This window comes from Sinocyclocheilus grahami, unplaced genomic scaffold (assembly GCF_001515645.1).
Source record: "Sinocyclocheilus grahami isolate Dianchi unplaced genomic scaffold, SAMN03320097.WGS_v1.1 scaffold191.1, whole genome shotgun sequence".
NCBI classification, from domain to species: Eukaryota; Metazoa; Chordata; class Actinopteri; order Cypriniformes; family Cyprinidae; genus Sinocyclocheilus; species Sinocyclocheilus grahami.
Genome location: NW_015505370.1, coordinates 771,950 through 798,091, shown reverse-complemented (window position 1 = coordinate 798,091; position 26,142 = coordinate 771,950). Strand labels below are relative to the sequence as shown.

General features: G+C 36.2%; 1 protein-coding gene and 1 pseudogene across 1 annotated transcript in view; both read left to right on the top strand.

Annotated features, from left to right (window-relative positions):
- LOC107594837 (GC-rich sequence DNA-binding factor 2-like) overlaps positions 1–7,066 on the top strand; it is an 18,518-nt pseudogene extending 11,452 nt beyond the window's left edge.
- An 8,573-nt stretch (positions 7,067–15,639) lies between these two features.
- Positions 15,640–26,142, top strand: part of LOC107594851 (protein eva-1 homolog A) — a 13,660-nt gene continuing 3,157 nt past the window's right edge. The window contains exons 1-2 of the mRNA XM_016285059.1: positions 15,640–16,305; positions 24,482–24,525. The gene's annotated coding sequence lies outside the window, so the exon portion shown is untranslated. The remainder of the gene's footprint in view (positions 16,306–24,481; positions 24,526–26,142) is intronic.

The window sequence follows — 26,142 nt, the reverse complement described above, 5'->3', positions numbered from 1 at the left end:
CTTATCTGATCGAATGAAAAAAATATACAAGACAAACTAAAATGTTTTGTTAAATAAATAAATATATATATATATAATTATTATTATTTTTTTTTTTGTTCAAATAAAATAATGGCGTTTTTTAAGAATTAAAAATAATCTGATTTTGGAGTTTGACAATGAACACATTGCAACCATGCTTGGGACGGCCCACATAAACGAGCAAAAATGCTTTACATGTCTTGAAATAATAATTTCTAAACATTAAACATTGATTGTCAGTCTTTATTCACCTGTTTCTCGTTGTTTCTCATTAAAATTAAAGTAAATAGTGTAAATTGCATAGCTAATGTCATAGAATAGCACATTGTAACGCAGTGTTACAACGTGAATCCTTTCAAATGTTAAAATTGCCACAGTCATTGCATGCTTGTGCTGCACTTTATTTAAATCTTTACTGAACTACTGTTCAGAAGATTTTGATTTTTGGGATGCACAATAATAGATTTTTGCCGATATATATTTATATATTCAAATCATTTTTGGCCGATGCCGATATATATTTCCTTTTGTTTTGAAACAAGATCAAGTCTCCCCTGTGCAGAAATTATAAACAAATAATTTTTTAACTTTAGTTAGTTTTGAGCAAAAACTTATTTGTTAGAACTAGTAAACATTATTAAAGTTCTTTGTTTTAATGAGAGTACATTGAAAGCTTTGAAAATAACTATAATAAAATATTTTTTTTTAACGTTAATGTGTCTTAATGTTATTTGTGTATTTTACTCTTCATTTTATTGCAAGTAGGCCTACAGCGCCCGGCCTTTCTGGACCCGGGGAGGCTGCTGCTGCATGTGCTAGTGACTGTTTACGCTACACTGAACACATCATTCTGTACAAACTTTCTCAGATTAAATGTGGCAATCCAAAACAGTGAATCTAATCATCATTCAGGCAAAAGTTTCCTTCAAGAATGACCACACTGCTGACTTGATCTTATCGCTAGCACATCCTGAGCACATGTGAGCTATTCGTCTTGTCAACAAGGCATATTGGCATAATATTTTTCAAATCTGATGAAATGCTGATGTTTACATTTTAAGCCTTTATCGGACGATTTTTTTGTTTCAAGAGTGCACGAGACAAAAATAAATTCTTACAGACTTCAAGCTATATATATATATATATATATATATATATATATATAAAATATATATATTTTGCTCCAAATTAGATTCACTGAGGGAGGTGCACAAGGCGCGGGAGGCGGAGCTAAGGAGGATGCAACTGGATATGGAAATGGCCAAGAGCTCATTGGAGAGCCTCGAAAACTATACCACAGAAGAGCAGTTCCGGTTCTACCGTACCATGAATGTGTTCTCACGGAACCTACTGGAATGCCTGTCTAAGAAGGTTTATCTTTGCTAAATTAACCATGTACGTAATTTAATATAACTATATACAGTTTATAAAGTAGTGGTGGTATGCTTTATTTTTCAGATGGCTTTAATAAACTCAGTTGAGCTGGACAGGCACAGTCTCTATTTTGACCAGGCAGAGGTGCTGTTGAGTCAGAGAAGAGAAGCACTACAAGAGGAGTCCTCACAGATTCAGAAGTTAACCTGTAAGATTACAACTGAATACTGCCTTTTAGTATGTAATAATTTGTAGAGGACGCTTCACATCTTATGCCCACTCATATGATTATAATGATTTGACTTCCGTCTATCACAGGACTGAATGCACCTTCATTCATATAATATTGTGGCTGTCTCCTAGATAACACTGATTCACACAGCAATGGTGACACAACCGGAGGTTCTAACCCAACTTGGCAGAGGTGAGATGGATTATTATGTTTGCACTTTCATCATTTCTGACTGTTATTGCTGTAAATCCTGGATACACTAAGCCTGACATTATGAAACTCTATAGATTGCAGCCTTTGGAGGCTTTCTGAGATGCTTATAATCTGTAAATTACAGTTGTCAAAGTCATTTATCATCAGTTGTTCAATTCCCTATGCGTTTTCATGTCCTAGCTTGTCTGAAGAAGCAATTGGGTGTGTACCGTGTGACTGGGAACCAACGGCTGAGCAGCAGGTGGAGCTACAAAGTAAAAGAGGTGTGAGAAGCTTCATGGAAGCACAAATACAATTATTTTTAAACAGTGTTGTCAGAGTGTAGACAATACTTGTGTTTAGAGTCCATATGAAGTATGTCACTGCATCTATAACTTCAATTTCAGATGATCTACTAAAAAAGGCACAGGAAGTGTTTGCAGATGTTCAAACAGACTTCTGGGACGTGAAGAAAATCCTCTCCAGATTTGATGAGTGGCGTGTCTCCTTTCAAGTCTCTTACAGTAATGCCTATATTGGCATTAACTCCTGGCACCTCTGATTTGACACCAGCTGATTGGCTGGAATCCTCTTCAGGTGATCAATGGCTTGTCTACAATATATTGTATCTGAATTCATGGTAATTTTGCTGTTCCATTAGATCATTTTGTACTGCATTGATTTGGATGTGCTACAAATTGATCTGGAAATTACCAAAAACTGAAACTCCTTTTTTTGGTCTTTTAGATTTCCATCAGGATCTGTGGATCAGGCCAAATTCAGAATTTGACAGCAATTTTTAAGACAGTGATTATTAAGTATGCTCAGTGTCAAATATTACAAATATTTAATGTCTGACAAATTAACAAAAGTAAATATTGTTAATAATATACATACAATAATACCATAAATATTTCAGTGCCAGTAACTGGCTGACAGTCCAACATAATAGGTGGATGTGCTGCTCCCTAATTCTACTTGCCAAAAAAAAAAAGACTATGCTGATACAGTGTGTAGCTACTACTGCCGCACAGAATAATGTCATCGGCGATAACAGGCAAAAGCAAGACACTGGCCACACCCGAAAACAAATGTTACCTCAATAGTGTTGAAGTTTTCTTTAAAGGTTTTCTTTTCAAGAACAAGTTCTTTTTCTACACTTTTGTTCAGTTATGGTTACAAATACTCTCTCCGCCAAACTTGTACAGTACTGTGTGTGGTTGACCAAAAAAACAGAAAACACAAAAGGTTTGAGGAATGTGACTGATAGCATTATATAAGTCATAATTTCTATAGATATTGCAATAATATTATGAACTGTGGTCATGATAATCATGTAATGAAAATCTGATATCATGACAGTCCTAAAACCAAATTACCATTTAAATAAATATATATGTTTTCATATACAAAATTTGTTTTCGTTGAATAGCCCTTATTTCCAGAACTCTCATTCCCTCTTCAGATTTGTTTTACATCAGTGGATCATCAGTCCATTTCATTTTAAAGACCTTTTATAATGTTCAGCCTTTCATTTTTATATCTGTGTATCGTCAACTTCTCAAAACTCAATCTTTATGATTACTACTATATCTAAATGTATTTCAATGTATGTTTTTTCCCGTTGGCAGGTGAAGACTTTGAGGCGTTGCCGTGGTATTCTGCTGTTGAGAGGTTCTGTCACGGTCAGGGTTATGAGGAATCGAAGAACATGGATAAGACGACGTTGCCCACCATAATTGAGAAGACAATAGTTTCTAAAGTTCAAGGTAACTGTCATTTGCACATAATTACATTAACAGGTTTATAACAATCACCGGCCTGCTGCATTTTACATTGAGTTTGGAACAGAATGTTTCAAAGAATAATTGAATATCTTAATATATGCTTTTGAATTTAATTTACTATTAAGCATATCAGAATGTGTTGTTCTGGCTCTCTGATTGGTGTCAGTGCAGCATTCGTTCAGAAGTGCAGAATGAAATCCAGAACTAATAATCGTATTACAATGTAGCTTGTTTTTGGCAGGTTTTGTGGAGCTGGTGTGGGACCCTCTATCTGCGCAGCAGTCTCAAACCCTCACGACACTGTGCAAGAGAATACAGGATGATTATTCTGTATTTGATGGTGAACAAAGCAAACCTGTCAAGGTGTTGTCTTATGATGCATTAAAACTCCAGATGTAACTTCATGGATATAATGTCAGTAAATATAATCCGCTTGTGACTTCATCCTGCAGGCCTTTGTAGAAGCAGTTATTCAGAGGTTAAGGAGTGCAGTAGACAATGACGTCTTTGTTCCACTGTACCCAAAAAAGTAAGTTTTATCTGGATTTGTTGTTTTTAACATTAACATTTCAAAAACTATTTGTGTGCTTTGCTAGATAATTATTGCATTCAGATGTTTGTGTGTGATTGTCAAGTTGTTGTAGTGAGTTAATCAAGACATTGTGCTTTTTGCTAAGGTTTTTAGAGGATAAACGGTCCCCACAGTTCCAGTTTCAGAACAAACAGTTTTGGTCAGCAGTGAACGTTTGACATTTCACTTCTGGTCATGTTGTGACTGTGACTATTAACATGCCCTTGCTGTTTCCTTATACATTTCAATAGTCAGTAAGTTTAGTTCACACTTCAATTTAGATGTGTTAAATTGATCAAAAGTGACAGTAAAGACATTTATAATGTTACAAAATATTAAAGTGCCCCTATTATGCTATTTGAAGGGTCCATAATTTGGTTTTGGGAGTCCCCAACAACAGGTTTCTCAACGACTCAAACAATTCATTCAAAGATTCATCTTTCTAAACCCCTCCTTTGCGTGAGGCTACTCTGCTCTGATTGGTCCGATGACCCAATCTGTTATGATTGGTCTACTGCGTACAGCGCATGTCGGAAACAGAATGTAATAAAGTCCCAAATAAACGCATATAATGGTATATGCTTTAGCCGAACACAGACGTGGAGTACTGATAAATCACTGCAGGTTGTATACCAATGTATTGCTCCACCATTTATCATGTCTCCAAGTAATAAGAACGACATTCTATATTAATTGACACATTTCTAGACAATAGCGGGCCCACAGCTGATTAGCAGAACTATTATGCGACCTACAGCTGCACAGACTGTATACACAACACAACACACAAAACTACATATTTTGCTTGCTCGACAAAATATTAAAGCAACAATTATTAATCATACTTACAAGCTGTGATTTGGAGGAGCAAGCTGGTCCAAACACACTGGGCGCTGACTCATATTTGAAAGACAGATGGTTTATGAAACCCGCGTTGAACTCACAGAGACTGGGGAAGCAGTCGCCAGTGAAATGATGGGAGCACAGCAAGTTTGGGATTATACTGCTGTGGTATCGTAGTAAGGATGAATTTTAACCAATGATTCTTCACAGCCTCATCCTTTGAAAGTGAAAATAAACTGAATTTACTTCCACAGCGCAGAGCGCAGCGTCTTGTCGACATTATCCACACGAACGAGTTACAGTGTTTGAGGGGGGTTCAAGTTTTCGCGGGACTTCCGTGCAGAGTGTAGGCGGGCATTATGCAAATGGTAACTTGTGACGTGTGAACTTTACGGAAATGGGACTCAAATTTTAAACGACTTGTTTAAGCGATCAGAGTTGACTCTTTTTTTTTTTTAAGAGGCAATAACTATGATGCACTTTCAGCTTTACAATTTTGCAGACTTTTTCCATTCACTTACAGCTATGTTACACACTGCATGAAAGGTAATTTTCAAAAATAAAATTCAATATAAATGCTGTTCTTTTGAATTTTCTATTCATCAAAGATTCCTGAACATTTTGTTTCATGTTTTACACAAAAAGTTTAAAGGGGTCATATGATGGTCATATGATGTTGCTAAAAATAACATTAATTTGTGTATTTGGTGTAATGAAATGCGTTTATGCGGTTTAAGGTTAAAAAAACATTATTTTCCACATACTGCCGCCTTTCTTTGCGTGAACATTTGGGCGACGTTATGCAAATCTTCCCACATCGTGACGTAGACATGTGGGGGTGTGTTTAAACCAGGCGTTTTAGGAGGGCGTGGACGACTCTTAACTTTTATAAAGAATATCTCTTTGGGTTTGAGACTTTAGTTTTTGCAACTTTAGGGATCTTATCTATTCACGAAAACAGCTTGTAACACTCCAAAGAGAAAGGAAAACTTGAAATCGCATCATATGACCACTTTAAGCACCAAATCAGCATATTAGAATGATTTCTAAAGACTGGAGTATTACTGAAAATTCAGCTTTACCATCACAGGAATAAATAATGTTTTAAACTAAATTCAAATATTAAAATAATTTTAAATTGTAGTAATGGTTCACAATACACTTTGTACTGTATTTTGGTCAAATAAATGCAGCCCTGGTGAGCACAAGACTTCATTCAAAAACATTTTTAAAAATCTTACTGACCTCAAACTTTTTGGCGGTAATATAGCCTACATTAACATATGTTCAAACCAATGTTTTGGATAAAATGTTTCTTATGTTCGAATGCTGATTCTTATATGAAATCTTTGTGTTTTTCAGTTGCTTGGTAACATGGCATTATGGGATGGTTTGATTCCTGAACATATTCTTAAAGAGCTGATGTTGGAGAAACTTCTCGGCCGTTACTTGATGATAACTGTGCTTAACGAATCTGATCCAAAACACACCATCCAGAAGTGCAAAAAGGTGCCCGTGTTTACAATGTCAATTTAATCTCATGGTTACTGCTAAAGTAGTTCATCGAAAAACTAACTTCTATCCTTCTAAAAAGATTGCAGATTGTTTCCCAAAATCATGGTTTATTGATCTGAATACTGGATCGTCACTACCTCAGCTGCAGAACTTCAGCAAACACCTTCTTCAGATCGCTCATGCCATATTTAAGGACAACAATGATTCCAGCAGCACTCGGTAACACACAGCGGTGAACCTCAGACAAATGTGTAGTCATACGGTTTCAGAATAATATGGCATTTGTAAGAAAAGGAGTCAAATTATTTATTTTGTATAATAGTTCTAATGCTGTTTTTTTTCCCAGGAAACTTTTATCTGATGTGCTGTTTGTTTTGAAGAACATAAAGGCACATGACAGTATTAGGACTATAACAGAAAAATGTAAATGTGAGGATCTGTTAAAAGCTCTCCAGTAGCAGCCATGTTGTGTCGACAGCATGTTTTTGTATGTTTTTAAGGTTCCAAGTCACTTTGATATATGTATGTATAGTGAATAAAATTTTATTTTGGTCCTCATGGTTTTCATTTTCCTTTACCTTGGTCAGAACTGTAATTTATTCTTGTAAGAAAAAATGAAATATTTTACTATTCCACAATGTAGTTATTTTTATATGGTTCTCATTGTACCCGTTTATGCATGCTACATATATTAAGGTCTATTCATGGTCTTCCATGAATCTGATTCTTTTTAGAAGCATTCCTGTTGTGAAGTAACTCGGCCTTCCAAGAAAATACTCTCGCAGATGTTTGAAACTGAGAAGCTATCCAGCCATCAGTATAACTGATGTTTCTCCTCTTGCAAACTTGTTACAATATTTTTTTTTCTTCTTCTTTCACTGCTTCATCTGCATCTGTACCGAGATCCACTGATTAATTGATGTAATTAGTGGTGCTTTCTAAGGAAGCAGCAATATTACTCTCTCTAGTACTTGCATACTAGCAGCTTACATTTACGTAACATTCTAACTGCATTAATACCTCAACTTGTCTAGGCTTTGAGATGAGCTGTCTTCTGCCAATGACATACAACCTAGCAACCACGTGGCATGCTAAAAAAAACACTCAAAACACCTTAGGAACCAGATATCATAACACTGGCATTGATGCAATGAGATTTGCATGGGCAAGCATCAGGCATCTGGAAAATATACAAGTCTGGTTATATTTTATTGGTCTTTTTATTTCTCAGTAGAGACTCAATAAATAGGTTCATTGTTTAGTTGTGGCTTGTTTTCCTCCTGTGCATGTTTCACTTTATGAGGATGACATTACCGCTAAACCAAACAATGGCATTTTACTGAGTGGATCCTCAGAGACAACTTGCATATCCAGAATGCCTTTCTATCAGACCAATCAAACCAGACATTCACATGATAAGAATAAAGTAGCTCCTTGAATCATGTTTATGTGTGGTGATCATCAGCATTTGACAGAAATTTCAGCCTTCGAGGTGCACTATATACAGGTGCATCTCAATAAATTAGAATGTCATGGAAAAGTTCATTTATTTCAGCAATTCAACTCAAATTGTAAAACTTGTGTATTAGATAAATTCTATGCACACAGACTGAAGTAGTTTAAGTCTTTCAGCCTGTGGCACTGCTGAGGTGGTATGGAAGTCCAGGTTGCTTTGATAGCAGCCTTCATGTCATCTGCATTGTTGGGTCTGGTGTCTCTCATCTTCCTCTTGACAATACCCCATAGATTCTCTATGGGGTTCAGGTCAGGCGAGTTTGCAGGCCAATCAAGCACAGTAACACCATGGTCATTGAACCAGCTTTTGGCAGTGTGGGCAGGTGCCAAGTCCTGCTGGAAAATGAAATCAGCATCTCCATAAAGCTTGTCAGCAGAAGGAAGCATGAAGTGCTCTAAAACTGTTGTAATGCCAACCAGAAGCCTCTTGAGAAACTGTATTTTTGCTCACTGTATGCAACAGCCCAGTGGAATTGCTCCACTCCAAAGATAAACTTGTTCATGCTGTGCAATATTTACCTTTATTTCCTTTGACTGCTGAAGTAGGGCTTTGCAATCTTAACTATCGGTTGAAAAACTAGCAGGAAAGAGCTGCTAAATGAATAAAGTAAGGTTCAAAAGTCCTCGGTGAAAACTGTATTTTACAACATTTGTAAAACATTTATTTTAAAACATTTTACACTGATACAGGGGTTCTGTTTGTTGTCTTCTCCCATAACTTTGGCAGTTACAGTTCTGTAGCTCATCTGATGGTCTCAAAATATTCTCAGATATCAAATATGCATCAAACACGCACATTTTCCAGGAACTGTAACTCCACATTTTGAATTTCCTTTTGTCATCTATATGTTATATAATTAGGAAATCTGGGGAAAACATAAGTTCAAGTTTTGTTTTTTTTTGGAAAGAAATTCACACTTTAATTCAGCAAGGATGCAATAAATTTACATTATGATGTTACAAAAGTATTTCAAATAAATGCCATTTCGATTCATCTGAAATGTATCACAGTTTTCACTTTTGTAGTAAGAAATGTTTCTTGAGCAGCAAATCAATATAATAGAATGAATGATTTCTGAAGGATCATGTGACACTGAAGACTGGAGTAATGATGCTGACCATTTAGCTTTGCCATCACAGGAATCATTTACGTTAAAATACATTTATAGAAAAAAAACTTTAATTATATTAATTATTAAATATAATATTTCACAATTTAACTGTTTTACTGTAGAGTTAATAAAATAAATGCAGCATTGGTGAACATAAGAGACTTCTTTCAAAAACATAAATCCTGTTCAGTAAGAAATACAAGAAAGAAAACGGCTCATTAAGAAGGGTCATTAAATCTAAAGTTTCTGTATAATAACCTAAAATGGCCCTGACTTGAACCTTCTTACCCCAAAAGGTTTAGGTTTGCAGTTCAAAAGCTCTGATCCAGGATTTGCAATGGCATGAAAGTTAGATGCCAACTCTGGACTGTAAATGTACACTAAGTGATCAAATGGTCTAAAAACCTCATGAAAAGTAGATCTGGAGCAAAGGCTAGGATTTGGCATTTATTCTCAAACTGAATTAGGTGTTCTTATTAGGATCCAAGTACTTATTTTCTACTAGATGGGGTTTCATAAAACTACAATATTCTTTTCCTTTAGCCTCTCTTGGTTCATTCATGTCTTTTTGGTTACACAAAATACCTACAGAGGTTATCCTCCTTATTATAGAGTTTGATTTCAAGTTGAATTCAAATTTTCCGGTCTAGGTCAGGAGGGGGTGGTAATCCTTCCTAATGACTTAAACAGACACAGAGTTCAGCTTCTGTGAAAACACAGGCTGAACATTTTAATGGGAGTTGCTGAATACATATATTTTGCCTCATCCTGAACTTTTGTTTTCCCATCGGATTTCTCCATCTTATGAGTCACAAGGTAGAATTATATCATCAGCCCTATTTCTACCATTACATCGTACACAACGAGAGCGTTTTGTGTCAGTTCTGAAGATGACTCAGAAAGAATCCAAAGAGCATGTTATAAGTAAACAAGGCATTTAAAGGGATAGTTCACTCAAAATGAAAATTCTGTCATTATTTACTCACCCTCAAGCTGTTCTAAACACATATGAGTTTCTTTCTTCTGTTGAGCACAAAAGAAAATATTTTGAAGAATGTTGGTAAGCAAACAGTTGACGGTAGCCATTGACATCCATAATATTCTTTTGTGTTTAACAGAAGAAAGAAACTCAAGCATGTTTGGAACAACTAACTTAAGGGTGAGTAAATGATGACGGAATTTTCATTTTTTGGGGGGTGAACTATCCCTTTAAGAGTAAAATGAATTCAAACATATATTTTAGTACACATTTATATTTTGCATTTTTATTAAAAAAAAACTTTCCTATGTTCTAAAGAGCATCATAACCCTTCTTTGTTTTCAATATTTCAAATGTTTAATGTTCTGTTTATTACCAGGTTTAAACTGAATCCCAGCTCTTCAATGTGACTCTTGAGCCCCACTGTACACTGAGGTAATATTTGTCTGCTAGCTTCACAGAGTCCATATTTTTGTGTCATGCCAAAAGGATGTGATTAATTGTGTCTCCTGGTGAGGCTGATAGACACGAGAGAGTTAAGGGCACTCGGGTCTAATGCACTCTGACTGTACTGTCAACTCTATGCGAACACACATTACCTGGAGGCAACCAGAGCAGGACTCCATATGTCAAGCACTGTTAAAGTAACTCCAGACATAACCACATCTAGAGCTGCGGCCATGCTCTGAATCCTAATCTGTTTGTTTGTTTATTTGATTGCTTTGATATATATACATTTTTGTATCACGTAAATGATGCTATATCTATCTCTTATTTATATATTCACAGATTTAAATACAACATGAAAGTGAACGTTTATGTAGGCTTATATTATATATTATATATGTTTCAATTTAATGCATACATACACATTTTAATAATTCATTCAAATCATTCGTTCATTGGTCTCAAGGGCAATATGTCTCTTTATTTCTTGTGTATTTCTAAAAGTGAGAGTTGTGAAGATGTTCAGCTAATATAATATCAATAAGAAAAGCATCACCAAGACATTTAATGTGAAAGCAGATATAGCCAGCAGGAAAAGTAGGAATTATGGCATATAAATATTTGGGTGGGCATTGTTCAGGTAGCCTGTCATGAGACTAGAATAGCTTCATCTCCAAGTACTCCGATGGCAGGTTTTTTTTTTTCACAAGATGCTAATTTTTATTTTGTAATGTATTATTTATTATTATTATTAATACTATTGCTATTATATGAAACACTTTACAATAAGATTTTATTAGTTAATGTTAGCTATTGCATTATTTAACATTAACAAAGATTAATATGTTCTGTAGCAAATGTATTGTTCATTATTAAAGTTCGTTAATAAAAATACAACTGTTCATTCATAGTCCATGTTAGTTCAGGTCTATTAAATAATATTAGCAGATATTCAACGTTTGATTTTAATAATGTATTAGAAAATGATGAAATTAACTTAAATTGAGAAATGCTCTAGAAGTATTTTTCATTGTTAGTTCATGTTATGTAGTTACCGTAACTAAAATTCTCAAATGGAACCTTATTGTAAAGTTTTACCTAATGATGGTAGAAGAATAATAATTGTATTTTTTTAATGTATTTATATTTTTGTTTCTTTTAGAAATCTAGAACATATAATCTAGCATATTAAATGGATACAGAGTTCTATATTACACACAAAACATTTTTTAAATGCTGTCACATTCCAAAGTTTTATTATGGGTGTTCCATAGTACGGTAAAACAATTGTGAGGATTTATGTATTAAAGGTGCACTAAGCAATATTTGAAAAACGCTTTTGACCACAGTGTCGGACCGAGTCCCAAAACACAAACACTGCCAATCAGCAGTAAGGGGCGTGTCTACTAATGATATGGAGAAGAGAGCGCTCAGTGAGTGCACGGATATTAGCAGATCGACTAGCGAGAGATGGCAGATAAAAAAAACAGAGGAAAATTTCGGAGGGACAAAACATTAAAAAGAAGGGTTACGATCAGGCAAGAGGTAGGACCCGCGTAAATATTGGAGCAGCTTTCCAGCAGTGGAGAGAAATACAGGAGCAGGAGAAGGTCTGGAATCGTCCTGGAATAATCCTATATAATGCTATAAACCACACACATTGAACTGAACACTGATGAATGTCCTTCTAATTGTGGATGCAATGTATTAATGTTTTTAAAACAGTTTCATATTGTGATTTTTTTCAGTGCTGACCCATCAGAAGCTCTGTGTCAAATGCAGGCACACCCCATCAGCCCTGGTTTGTTGACTCTGGGCAGCAGGGCAGTAAAGACCAGCACATGGGGCAGCTCAATGACTGATGCTGAGGATGTGAGGATTTATGCATTAAAGGTGCACTAAGCAATATTTGAAAAACTCTTTTGACCATAGTGTCGGCCGAGTCCCAAAACACAAACACTGCCAATCAGCAGTAAGGGGCGTGTCTACTAATGATATGGAGAAGAGAGCGCTCAGTGAGTGCACGGATATTAGCAGATCGACTAGCGAGAGATGGCAGATAAAAAAACAGAAAAATTTCGGAGGGAAAAAACATTAAAAAGAAGGGTTACGATCAGGCAAGAGGTAGGACCAGCGTAAATATTGGAGCAGCTTTCCAGCAGTGGAGAGAAATACAGGAGCAGGAGAAGGTCTGGAATCGTCCTGGAATAATCCTATATAATGCTATAAACCACACACATTGAACTGAACACTGATGAATGTCCTTCTAATTGTGGATGCAATGTATTAATGTTTTTAAAACAGTTTCATATTGTGATTTTTTTCAGTGCTGACCCATCAGAAGCTCTGTGTCAAATGCAGGCACACCCCATCAGCCCTGGTTTGTTGACTCTGGGCAGCAGGGCAGTAAAGACCAGCACATGGGGCAGCTCAATGACTGATGCTGAGGATGTGAGGATTTATGCATTAAAGGTGCACTAAGCAATATTTGAAAAACTCTTTTGACCATAGTGTCGGCCGAGTCCCAAAACACAAACACTGCCAATCAGCAGTAAGGGGCGTGTCTACTAATGATATGGAGAAGAGAGCGCTCAGTGAGTGCACGGATATTAGCAGATCAACCAGCGAGAGATGGCAGATAAAAAAACAGAAAAATTTCGGAGGGAAAAAACATTAAAAAGAAGGGTTACGATCAGGCAAGAGGTAGGACCAGCGTAAATATTGGAGCAGCTTTCCAGCAGTGGAGAGAAATACAGGAGCAGGAGAAGGTCTGGAATCGGACACCGATGTTGCTTTGTTTCTTTTTGATAGGTGTTACGTTGATTTTTAAGTTGAATTACCATAGTAACACACATAGATATGCATTTTCTGTATGTAGTTCAGCTTAAAATGTAATTATTAAATTAAATTTGAATGATGAAATATGTTTGTCAAAGTCTTTTAATAGATTATAAATCTTTAATTGATTATAAATCTTTTTTTTTCTGTGTGTACACAGAAGAATAAAAATAATCCTATATAATGCTATAAACCACACACTGACGAATGTCCTTCTAATTGTGGATGCAATGTATGAATGTTTTTAATACAGTTTCATATTGTGATTTTTTCAGTGCTGACTCATCAGAAGCTCTGTGTCAAATGCAGGCACACCCCATCAGCCCTGGTTTGTTGACTCTGGGCAGCAGGGCAGTAAAGACCAGCACATGGGGCAGCTCAATGACTGATGCTTAATTGTGCTGCTTCAGCAGACCCTTATGCCCGTTGTTTCAGCAGGAACACAACAGGGGGATGGGGTGTAGTTAAGGAAGTGGTGTATGCTTATATCCATAGGAAAGTTCATTTTGAATCGCAAAGCTGGTAAGTCACAATGCTTCAATGTTTTACTGGGTTAAACCCTAAAGGCATTTTTACATAGTTTAGTTGAATGCATTGATCTTTTTTCCCATATATATTTTCACTTTATGTGCATTGCCAATATGGTTTTTGCTGTAGATTTAATCTTTAGCCAGGCAAACATTTCCTCATTATTTTTTCCCGGAGATGCTCCAGCGTTACGTAAAGCTTTTGAACAATCACGCTAATCAAATCATCTCCATGAGTGAGTTTGGACTTCTGCAGCTCTGCAATCTGCTACATAATGTGCCTTCAGAATCTGTGGATCTCATCTGGCAGACCACGGCTCTGTCTCTCTGCTTTTATTCACTCACGTGGTCTCATGTGCTATTGGTGAATTATTAACATGCCCATTAAATGCTTAATTACCTTCTTTGGGAAAAGAGGTTTTCTCAATCATGACGGCCCCATTAAGTTTAACTGGTTTGTGGCAGTGTTTTTCAACCTGTTGGGAATTGAAAATAGAAGATGGGCAAGAGAACAATGTACAGAGCTCATTGTTATCCATTGTTTGTTTATAGCTGGTTGTCTCTACTTGAATCAGTTTATTACCAGCTATTAGCTAGTCAGGTTATCAATAGACATTTCACTTGAGATATGTCAACACTCGGCTACTCTTTGATCATGCGCTCTCATGCAATATGGAAAAAAACTATTGCAACTACAAGGTTCTTATGTTTTTCAGCATATGGCACTTTGTTGTTTAGAATGAAAATAAAAGCACATTTTAAACACTTTTTAGTCACTTTCCTTATCTCAGCATTGCTTCAGATCACGTTTCAGACACTGTTCATTAGTGATTTTGCTCGATTTTAACCATAGTTCCCTTCTTGTCACATTTATAATTGTGCAAACCCACTTTGATCATTTCATGGATGGTGGTGGTAGAGTTGTTAGAAGATCAGGCTGAGTGATCAAAAGCTCAGGTCTCAATCACAGACAGACAGCTATAGTGGTTCCTATCAGATTAAAGGAAGATGGTCACATTGGGGGGGAGACAGGTCAAAGACTATCTAAAGCTTTTATGGTCTATAAAAGCAACAAACTCAGCTTAGTGAGTGTGCTCAAAGGTCATGGGAATGCTCATTATTTATATGGACAAACGTGGGTTTAAAACAGGGGTGTCCAAACTTAGTCCTGGAGGGCCGGTGTCCTGAAGAGTTTAGCTCCAACCCCAATTAAACACACCTGAACCAGCTAATCAAGCTCTTACTAGGCATACTAGAAACTTAAAGGCAGGTGTGTTGAGGCAAGTTGGACCGAGTTTGGGCAGCCCTGGTTTAAAAGCATTAAACTTTAGCATTAAAGGGGTCATATGATGCGATTTCAATTTTTCCTTTCTCTTTGGAGTGTTACAAGCTCTTGGTGCATAAAGAAGATCTGTAAAGTTGCAAAGACTAAAGTCTCAAATCCAAAGAGATATTATTTATAAAAGTTAAGAATACTTCAAATTTTGAACAGTCTATCTATTGTTTTGTTTTTAAAACCTAACAAACTTGCTTTAAAAGTGAGCTTGTGCTGTTCTTCTTCAAAATAAATGCTACTTTGTTTGATATTTTGATGCATTTTGCAAAGAAATTCATGTGAAATAATGTATTCTGTGGCAACTCTGTATTTTTCATGGCTGTTTGATGGTCATGCATTTTAATGAACATGATTATTATTTTTATTTTTATGAATTTCACTCTTGTACACATGGACCCACATACGAGTACAAAAATGCTTTTTTTCCAGAGAGCCTCGGGATAGAATTCCCAGCAAAAGTTAACAGGCAAATTCCAAGTCCAGACTGAATGAAATTCTCATGTCATGTCGTGTTCTCTACTAGTCGTCCAACCATCCCCCTCCTTCTTTTCCAGATTCCCTCCCTCTCTTTCTCTCTCTCTCTCAATCTCACAGACCTCCCTCTTTCCCTTTCTTTCATATTCACTGCTCTCCAGAGTTCCATTCTGACCCGTCAATGTGGTGAATATTTCTGCCTCCTGCCTTCTCTGTGTCACATTCCAGCTTCCAGGGCACAGCGTCCTCCTGACATGGGTTATAAAGAGAAACACAGCTCCAGTATGCATCTGCACATGGCGTTATGATCACCTTCTACCTCCAGTGACTTTTTTGAACTGTTTTGAATAGGCAAACAGACTCTCTAGGACAATTTACCTTTCCATTTTCTTCCTTCCTTCTTTGAGTTTTTTGGACTTGTATGCAATCTCACTTACACAGACAGCTCACTCACAAACAGTGGAATACTCAAGTAAAACAGTCTTTTACGGCTTCAGCTCAGATGTGTGTACTTGGACAAGAGAAAGGACAGAATACATTGGGTGAGTTGGAGTGGAACTATATGTTGCTGTGCTGTTGCTCTGATTTTGTATCATTAGTTACTAATTAAACTAAATGAAATGAGTTGCACTCATTAAATAAATATGTATTATAATTTCAAATTATATAATATATAATTTTAATACAATTATATTCAATATATTAAACTATTATATTATATTATATTGTATGAAAGACTGCTTTATATGTGCTTTACTGCTCTGTTGCTTTAAAGTTTTTAATATTTAACTTTTCAAAAGTGGAATGTCAATTGTGTATTGACTACAACTGTAATATGAATATCTGTAAGGTTCTCCTCAATACAATTCAATGCATTTGACTGCTTTTCCCGTCTGTGGCCATACTGTATATACAGGCATGATATACAGTGGGTACGGAAAGTATTCAGACCCCCTTAAATTGTTCACTCTTTGTTATATTGCAGCCATTTGCTAAAATCATTTAAGTTAATTTGACTTCCTGCCACTCTAGTGATCTCAGACAGCTGCTTTGTGTCAGCTCCTGTCCCGGTTCCCGCTCCTAGAGCAGTAACCGTGGGGCCAGTGGGCCTGAACACATACTGGGCGGCATTGTTCAGTGAAACAGTCCGGACACACGGGATTCAAACAGGTCTGAGTTGAAATAAGTGTAGTGGCCAGTGACTTCAAACTAAATGGTCATGATGTTCCAGACCTGTATGACTTTCGTTCACCTGTGGAAACACAAAAGGAGAGATTTAGAAGAATGTTCTAGCTGCTCTTTTCTATACATTGAAAACATACAGTAACTAGGGCCTGTCAAGATCCATAAAGGACAAAAAGCATTTGCATATACAGTACTTGAAAAGCAGTCACAATGAATAACATTTTATCATCAGCACATGTTTTTAAATATTTCCTGAAATCTTTTAAGGAGTCTGTTGTTGTTCATTACGCTCCATGTTTCATGTTTTTTTTTTAGTTGTACTCCAAACTTATTTTCATCTTTTCCCCGTTGGTTTGGCTGGTTGAAGTCACTATGCATTATTATAATGTAATTCAACAAAGTGGAAAAAAGCCTTCTGCCAGTATGAATCAGGCTCAATAATACTCTGACAGGGAGCATGTGGTATTTTATGAGTCCCTATGCCATTAAACTCGAGGTTTTGCCTATGTTTGTATGAGATATGTGTTTTGCGCCACACTATGGACAGCCTATCGCACACTTTCATGATTCAGCATACAGCTGCTCTGCCAATGGGCTGCAGTTAAGCAATTAAAAAGAAAACAAGAACAAGTGGCTATGGTTAAAAAGAAAAACGCAAGGAACAAACTAAAACAATGGGCCTTTGTGTTGTCTGTTTTAAGGTTTACATCATTTTAAAACAAGCCTGCCTCAAAACTGCAATGTTACTCTTACTTACTCTATGACAATAAAAAAAAGCCGTTCACACAGAATGCGTTTTTGCATTCCACTGCACTACCTTCCATTGTTTATTATGCAAACATGGACTAGATATGTGTTAGACAAACTAAACTTTTTAAAACTGCGTCTCCGGACCTTGCATTTTTTTTCCCCATTCCACTGCCCAGTGTCTTGCCAATTTAAACACAAAAGCACATTCTGTGTGAAATTAAAACTTAAGAATGTATTGACCGGAGGTGCACCATATCTACTGCACCAAAAACAGCTACACTGGACCCATCAAAGCAAACATTTGAACATGTTTTTGGAATCAGAGCAAATGCAGGAATTACCTCAGAAATAGAACAAGACATCTATTTACGGTTGACAACTCAATGCACTGACGCGTCACATAGACTTCAGACAGCTTCACTGATTGTAATGGGTTTTATTTGCTTTTGATGGGACTTGTGGTTTGGATCTTGTGTGAAGTCAGTACGCTATATTACTATAGCTATTTGATAGCTACAGACCTCATTAATTGTAGTAGTTAAAATAGTTCAAAACTTCACATAATTGTGTTTTCAATGGAAGAAAGAAATTCATATGGGTTTGGAAGGCATACATGTGAGTAAATAAAATACTTTTAATTTTACAGACACTAACCCATGCCTTTCATGAGCTTGTGTGGTGAACAAGTTCGGCATAATAAGACTCAAAATGATTTTAATAGTTCTTTAGCAGCCAGGAGGTCTAATCTGCATTAGAAACTGATCGTAGTTTCTGTTCAAACCTGATCTTGCAATCATATGGTAATACTTAGCATCTATCCACACAGCAGTTTCTTTCTTTGTGGCATCAACTATACTGCAGATCAGTTAATGTCTGATGTTAACAGAGCTGACTCTTTGACCTATAATTATGGAGAAGCTAACTGTTTAATTCTAAGCCAGGTGTACGCCGCCTCCAGCAGATCAACTGCGCAGGCAACAGTTCAGCTGTTCGCTACTAACTATTGCTACTACACAATGGCTTCCTTTTCTTTCAGACCTGAGATTAATTTACACGCAGTGTAGCAAGTGACTTCGGCACAGCTGTTTTAATTTGTTGGGGTTCTCTTGAAGGTTAACCAATACTTTTTGGGAAGCAACTAACACAAATGCGTAGTGCATGATACTTTCTAAGATGGAAATAAAATTGCAAATTAAATAAATGATCAAGTGTTCTTCATAATCGTCAAATAGGCCTCTCAGGTACCTGATCAAAGACGATACTGTGCATCATGTGTGCTACGATGGCAAGAGGACTGGCTGAATGCTTGTTTGTTTATCCTGTGGGGTCTGCTCTGAATGTGTGTGCATGCGCTTCGATGTGTGTTCATGTGATCTGTCAGTAAGAGCATAATCTAGCCTCCGGCTTGCGTACGTGGTGAAGCTAGGTCTGAGAGACAGGACTTTTGTGAAGGACAGTGGAATGGCATGAACCTTACAAGGTGTACATTATTACTTTAGTACAGAGCCCTGCACATGGCACGCAGACAAAAATATATTTATCATGGCCACTAATTAAGAATTCATCCCACGATTTATTAATTTGTTCCTTCTTTTTAGTAAACCGTAGCCACGTTGTACTAATTCATTCCCTCATTTAGATTTTATTAAAACGAAGGAATTAATCAGTACACCTTAGCCACGATTTACTAAATGGCATTTCCTATAAATTGTAGGACAAATTCTTAATTCATGGCCCCGATTTAATAAAACTATTTGAACTAATTAGTACAACATGGCCACAATTTACTAAAACAAGGGAGTAAATTAGTACAATGTGGCCACGATTTAATAAAACGATGGAAACTAATTAGTACAACGTAGCCACGTTTTACTAAAGCGAGGGAACAAATTAGTACAACTTGGCTGCAATTTACTAAAATGATGGAAACTAATTAGTATAATGTGGCCACAATTTAATAAAATGAAACAAATTACTACAGTGTGGCCATGATTTAATAAAATGATTGTAACTAATTAGTATAACGAAGAAAAGTAAATGAGAGAACAAATTCTTAATCCGTGGTGATTATTTAACTAAAATGAGAAAATTAATTAAGTCATGGGAATGAATTCTTAATTCGAGGCCACAATATTTTTTTTTCTCCCACATCATGTGCGGGGCTCCATACTTTAGTGTGAGTATTATTATTATTTTTTTAAGTTAAGCTTCACTATTACTCGTTTAAATGTTTTTTTTTCTTTTTTTCACATGATGGCTCAATAGAAAAAAAAAATTATTTTAAGAATAATTACCCATAACCCCAAATTTAAAGAAACGTTCAATTGAGGATAGGATTCAACTGGGAATGATGTGCCAGTCACTTACAGCCAAGGTCTCACAGAGCCGTACAAACACAGAACACACACACTGACATCCCTTGGGGCCAGTTTGAACATAGATCTCCACTAAAGGGCTCAAAAAAGAGGTGATTCTACTAAAAAAAGCTTTTAGTCAAAAGCTTCATTCTGTTTCCAGGAAGCCAGCCCTAAATGAACTCATCATGTTTTTCTTGCTGTTACAGCAAAAACCAGCAGCATGTTAAACATGGCACTCCTAAGCACCCACTTTTCTCTCATAGTGGTTATGGGTCAAAGAAACTGGTGCTAAATCAGTACAAAAGTGCAACATCCTTCAACAGCCCTCTGTTTTTCAAACTAAATCTCTCATCTTGACAATAAACAGTTAAACATGGTGTTATAAAAACTGTTCTGAAAAGAATAATAGTAACATTCTGTCCGTCTATCTTCTTTTCTAGGCAGCTGAGGTATGGAAAAGCTTTAGTTTCCCATCTGTGTGGGGATAAGTACATTTAGGTCCTCCAGCTCCACTGTTCTGCTTCACTGAGCTAACAGAGGCTGAGTTGGAGCGAGCTAAGAGTGGCCTTGCATTCTGAAACCTAATATTAGAGAAGAAAAAAATGAGAGAGAAAGAAAAAAGGGGGGGAAAAAACAGGAAGTGTAGCATTAAGGCTGGCAAATGAATCTGCCCAAAGTCATGTTTTGTGATTATAATGAGGGTGAAATGGTGTGGCGCAGGAAATGAGAGTGAAATAAATCATGGCCGAATTTAAGATCTCAGGCCCTAACATGAAATACTCAGTGATTTAATACTGTTTTGGGTTCTGGTATTTTCCAGCAAAGTTTTTCAAGATCTTTTATCTCTAAAAGACCCTATACAATTGAATTTTTGCTTTGGATATGCTAGTGTACTTCTGAAAGTTGGCAAATGCTTTTATATATAAAATTTACAATCTTTCTTTCAGTAAAAGAACCAAAATACTAATCAAGTGCTCTTTAGAATGACAAAGTCCATCCAATAAATCTTAAAATATCATAGAACATTTATTTATTTATTTTAGGGATGCACGATATATCGGCCACCATATCGGTATCGGCCGATAAATGCTAATTTTTTCTGTTATCGGTATCGGCCTGATAAGAAAATTTGGCCGATATCTTAAAGCCGATAAATAATGCATTATTTCCTTCAGAGACACTTCAGATGCGCGCTGTTCGTTTGCAGCCTTTTGTGCAATTGTACGTTGTAATATTGTGTTTATTTGATGTATATCTGATTTATCTCATATAGAATGCGTTTGGTTAAGTTAAAAGAGCACTTCAGTTTACCGGTGATCGTCTTTAGCTCAGCACACGCAGCTCAAACAGCAGTGCACAACAACTCTAGATGAGAGATTTCTCAACTGGATCTCATGAGTTCATGATAAACAGACCCAGTGAGAGGACATGTTTTTATAAGGCCGCTTCATATGGACCATAAGAGGCTCCTTCTGATATTTTTATGGATTTAAATGGTCTTGCCGTTTGTACCCCAATCCTCTGACAAAAAGTTTATGTAATGTTTTTTCCCACAAGATGTGGTCTGTTTCTGTTTATTCTGACACTTGGAAGAAATGTTTGAAAGGAAATGCTCTTAGGAAGTACATTTTTTAGCAGTCAACATTCAGCATGCAGATAAGCAGATTTTTTTAACCGATTCTTATAGTAATGTTTAGTACAGTATTTTGAAAAAATTGTTAATTAATGAAAGTCAGAGGGGTCTAAAATATGAGAATGATGAAACATTCTTAAAAATATATTTTTTCCTTAGAAAAGGGTAAATGATACCAGAATTTTCATTTTTGGGTGAACTATTCATTTAAGAGTAAAGGAACTGAAAAACACTTGCGAAATGCACCTGTTTTCCACTCCACCTGTTTGTTCTTGAGGAACTGACACGGATGGCACAGGAAAATGCCTGGCCAGCTAAAAGTGACCTGCTTGGTCAACAATGCTGTGCAGCATACTGGTTGGCATGCTTCTGGGAGGTCTAGTTGACATTGACTCATTATAACCCTGGCTGTGAATACTAATGACAGCAGTTGTGCACCCATTATTGTCTCAACTTAAATATCATGTTATAGATGAGAAACAGGTGCTAGAATTCCTGTTAAAATGATTAGAGCCTAGAAAAGTAACAGAGAACAGGGAGAACAGCCGCACTGCTTAACTTATTCAATGAGGAACAACATAATTTTAGAGCTACTCGTTTGCGCGACATCTATTTGTGAAGTCAAATGAAAGAGTATTGGCTCATGCCAGCTTTGAAGCTCAGGTTTGGGCTTAGTTTGGCTCAGTGTCTGATTAAAGCCAGGCTCCATTGGTCAAGGCCCTGAAATACTACAGGCTGCTGGCTTCAATAAAGCCATGCCAAAAATGAGCAGCCGCTTTCCTCTCTTGATGCCGGCACACAACGGTAGTTACATCTGGAGGACAATGGTGAAAACTCTCTCCAAGTATTTGAATGGACAATTCTAGAAAAACACAGTAGTGCAATTCATTCAAGAGTATAATAAATGGGCCTGGTGACTAGGCTTCATAAAAAATATTTTCTGATTAATGCATTTAGGCATTAAAACAGATAACGAGGAGACCTGGATTCAGAGTTTTCTTGATAGAATTTTCAATGACTTTAATATTTACACTGAATTGTTTAATTCTGAGAATTGTTAAGCCAAACCCTTCTGTCAAAGAATAGATCATAGTCTAAGAGACTCAATTTTAGTCATACCTAATTCTAATATTTAATGAAATAGTTCACCCAAAAATCAAATTTTTCTAAAAACAAATGATGCACTTTCCCTCAGGCCATCCAAGACGAGTTTTCTTCTTCATCAGAACAGATTTTGGAGAAATGTAGCATTACATCACTTGCTCACCAATGGATCCTCTGCAGTGGATGGGTGCCGTCAGAATGAGAGTCCAAACAGCTGATAAAAACATCACAACAATCCACACGACTCCAGTCCATTAGTTAATGTCTTGTGAAGTGAAAAGCTGCCTGTTTATAAGAAACAAAATCATAATTAAGACATTTTTATCTACAAAAACTCAAACTCATAACGTCTATTGGCTAATATGAGCCATCTATCCATAATACTGCTTTCTCCAGTGAAAAAGTTGTCTCTTCTGAAACAGGAGAGAAATATGCACAAACACTGTTTCCACCCGAAAACAGTCCAAAACAGCTCAAAACAAATATGTGGGTGGATTTTGATGTGAGTGGACAACAGGTAATGGACACTTGATGAAGCATTATTATAGATTATGGACTGGTATTTTGGCCAGAAGTGATGGATTAAAGTTAAAATGCCTTAGTGATGGATTTGTTTCTTACAAACACACAGCTTTTCACTTCATAAAACATTAAATTCATGGACTGGAGTCATGTGGATTACTTGTGGATTATTGTGATGCTTCTGATCAGATGTTAAGATGCTCATTCTCTCATTAACTGCAGAGGATCCACTTGTGAGCAAGTGATGTAATGCTAAATTTATCTTGCTTTTCCTTCATCTCTCATTATTTAGTTGAATATTTTCATAAAATGTTATGCCATGTAAACTTTATAAAACTGAATTCATTGAATTAAGCTGACAATCATCCTTTAGGTTTTAAGATTAAATTACAGGTCTCTCTTAACCTTGTATTGATATTGGAAGATGTTACACAATTTAGAATTATTTTAATATGAAGACAGGATACGACCCATGAGATCTCTGAGGGAAAGAAGAACTTGTCCTGGGAAATGTCCAGTGTAGTTTCCAAAAACATGAAAAGATATAAACCAAAAGAACAACAATACTGTTTTCCAACCATAGAAATAGCCCGAAGTACAGACAGGACAACAGATAATGATTTTTAAACTGGTATGTGTAAAATTAGACAGGAATGCTCACTAACTAGTCGTCTCTCAGTATAGTGCTCTCACATCACATCCTGATATGCACTGTGACCAAGTTTCAGCAGAAATGTGTGTTTTACGCACTGTGGCTTTCAAATAGTCAGATAATTAGCCTGTCCCAGGCGAACACCAAACAACTTAAACATACATTCTTGTTTTTTTGGTTTTTCTGTCTAGTTAGGGAGGGGTTTGGTCCGGACTAATCACTGTGGTTGAATGGAGGAGTATGTGTACCGGAAAAGGACTCATAGTGATACTGTGTGATGTATGATCTCTGACACACACAAACACGGGAACAGTTTGGGAAAGAGAGTTTTTCCACTGAAGGTCTTATCGTAATGTTGAGGGGGCTGCTCTGTTATACAGATCATTATGACTCATACAGTAGCCCTTCATTTTTTTTTCTTTTGCTTTGTCCATCAGTTCTGAAGAGCCAAAGGGAGGATGCTGAAGTTTCTTTCTCATTTTGACTTACTTTCTTTTGTTGTCTTTTCTTTGCAGTGTGAGATCGCATAGATGAACCACTATGTGTCAACACGCTCCAGGTAAGACTACATTTATAGTGCTATTCTATGTTAATCAGGGAAAATAAATCACAAACTGTGGTCACAAAACAAAAAAATTATCAGTAAATAAAGTAAGACTGGAGCACTTGAGTATTAATATTAGGAAATATTTCACGTTACTGTAATTTATGCGAGGGAGTACATGGACACTTTGTAAGAGGTTATGAGATTGTCTTGCACTGGGGCTTCACAGAGTGTTTCGAGCATTTACACTCGAAAATACGGTTTAAACATCAAATTATGGTGCAGAGCCTGGGAGAGATTCATAATTATAAGATAGTAATGAGGGTGAATGTAGAGCTTCGTAAGATTGCACAGAAGAACAGACCCAACAGTAAAATGAGCTGGGTAAAACATACTTTCCACATATATGTCACAAAATAGTGCTTTAAAAAATAGATTTAATTAGACTTTTATACATTTTCTATTAAAGTTAGCAATTTTTGCAAGTCTGGGGTCAAGATTTTGTTTTTCAAGAAATTATACATCTACTTTAACTTTATTGATCCAAAGTGATAGTAAAGACATTTATAATGTTAAATTGTTATTTTTTCAAATAAATAATATTCTTTTGAACCTATCAAAAAGTCCTGAAAAAATATATCAGTTTCCTATATATATATATATATATATATATATATAAAGCAGTACTATTGTTTTCAACGCATAATAATAAGAAATGGAGGATCACATGACACTGAAATATCAACTAATGGCTAGTAAAAATTCTGTTATTTTAAACTATAGGCCTAATAATATTAAATTTTTGATCAATTAAACAGTGACAGGATGTATGTAAACTATTTTGATCAAATAAATGGAGCCTTGGTGAACAGACTTCTTTTAAAAACTTTTTTTTTTTTATTCTTACCAACCCCAAACGTTTGAACAGTGTATTATAAAAATTATTACTTTATAAAGAAAATAGAATGAGAATTTATATATTTGTATTCATGCTGGGTATTCATGCACCTCAAAATTAGCTAAATACTATAGTTTGGTTTATTAAATTAAGTTAATATAATAGTTTTCACTACTACTGATTGAATATCAGTTCACCATAGGCTATTATTCATTTCACAAAATGATGACACTGTTGTATGAACGTAATGGTTTAATACAGATACAGTGAAGAAGGGTAAGACCTCTGAGGTGTGAGAGGGCAAATTTAAATTTTGAGGATACAGATATTTGATGGTTTTAAAATTACCAATGTGTACCTATATTTGTGGGAAGTGCCACCAGTCTGATTCCTCATTTACGCTGAAAGAGCAGCCTGTCTTCCTTTAAGTGAGGCAGACCGAGACTCTACATTCCATTACACCCACGTGAATGACTGGCCCCGAGTGCTGTCTACCTTCAGCCCAGACTACTGCTGAAAAACATCTGACTTTTACTCAAGCTTTCAGTCTAACCATCCTGCCTCACTGATTCTCTGTTGTTTGTGTTCAACCACCTTTGTTTCATCAGGTTTTATTTATACTTCTTGGGATAAAAGACAAAAACCAGCCAATATGTCCTGGCAATTTGGCAATATTTTACTGGTAAAAATGTCCCCGATGCCTATAAGTGGTTAATGGGGGGGGGGGGGGGGGG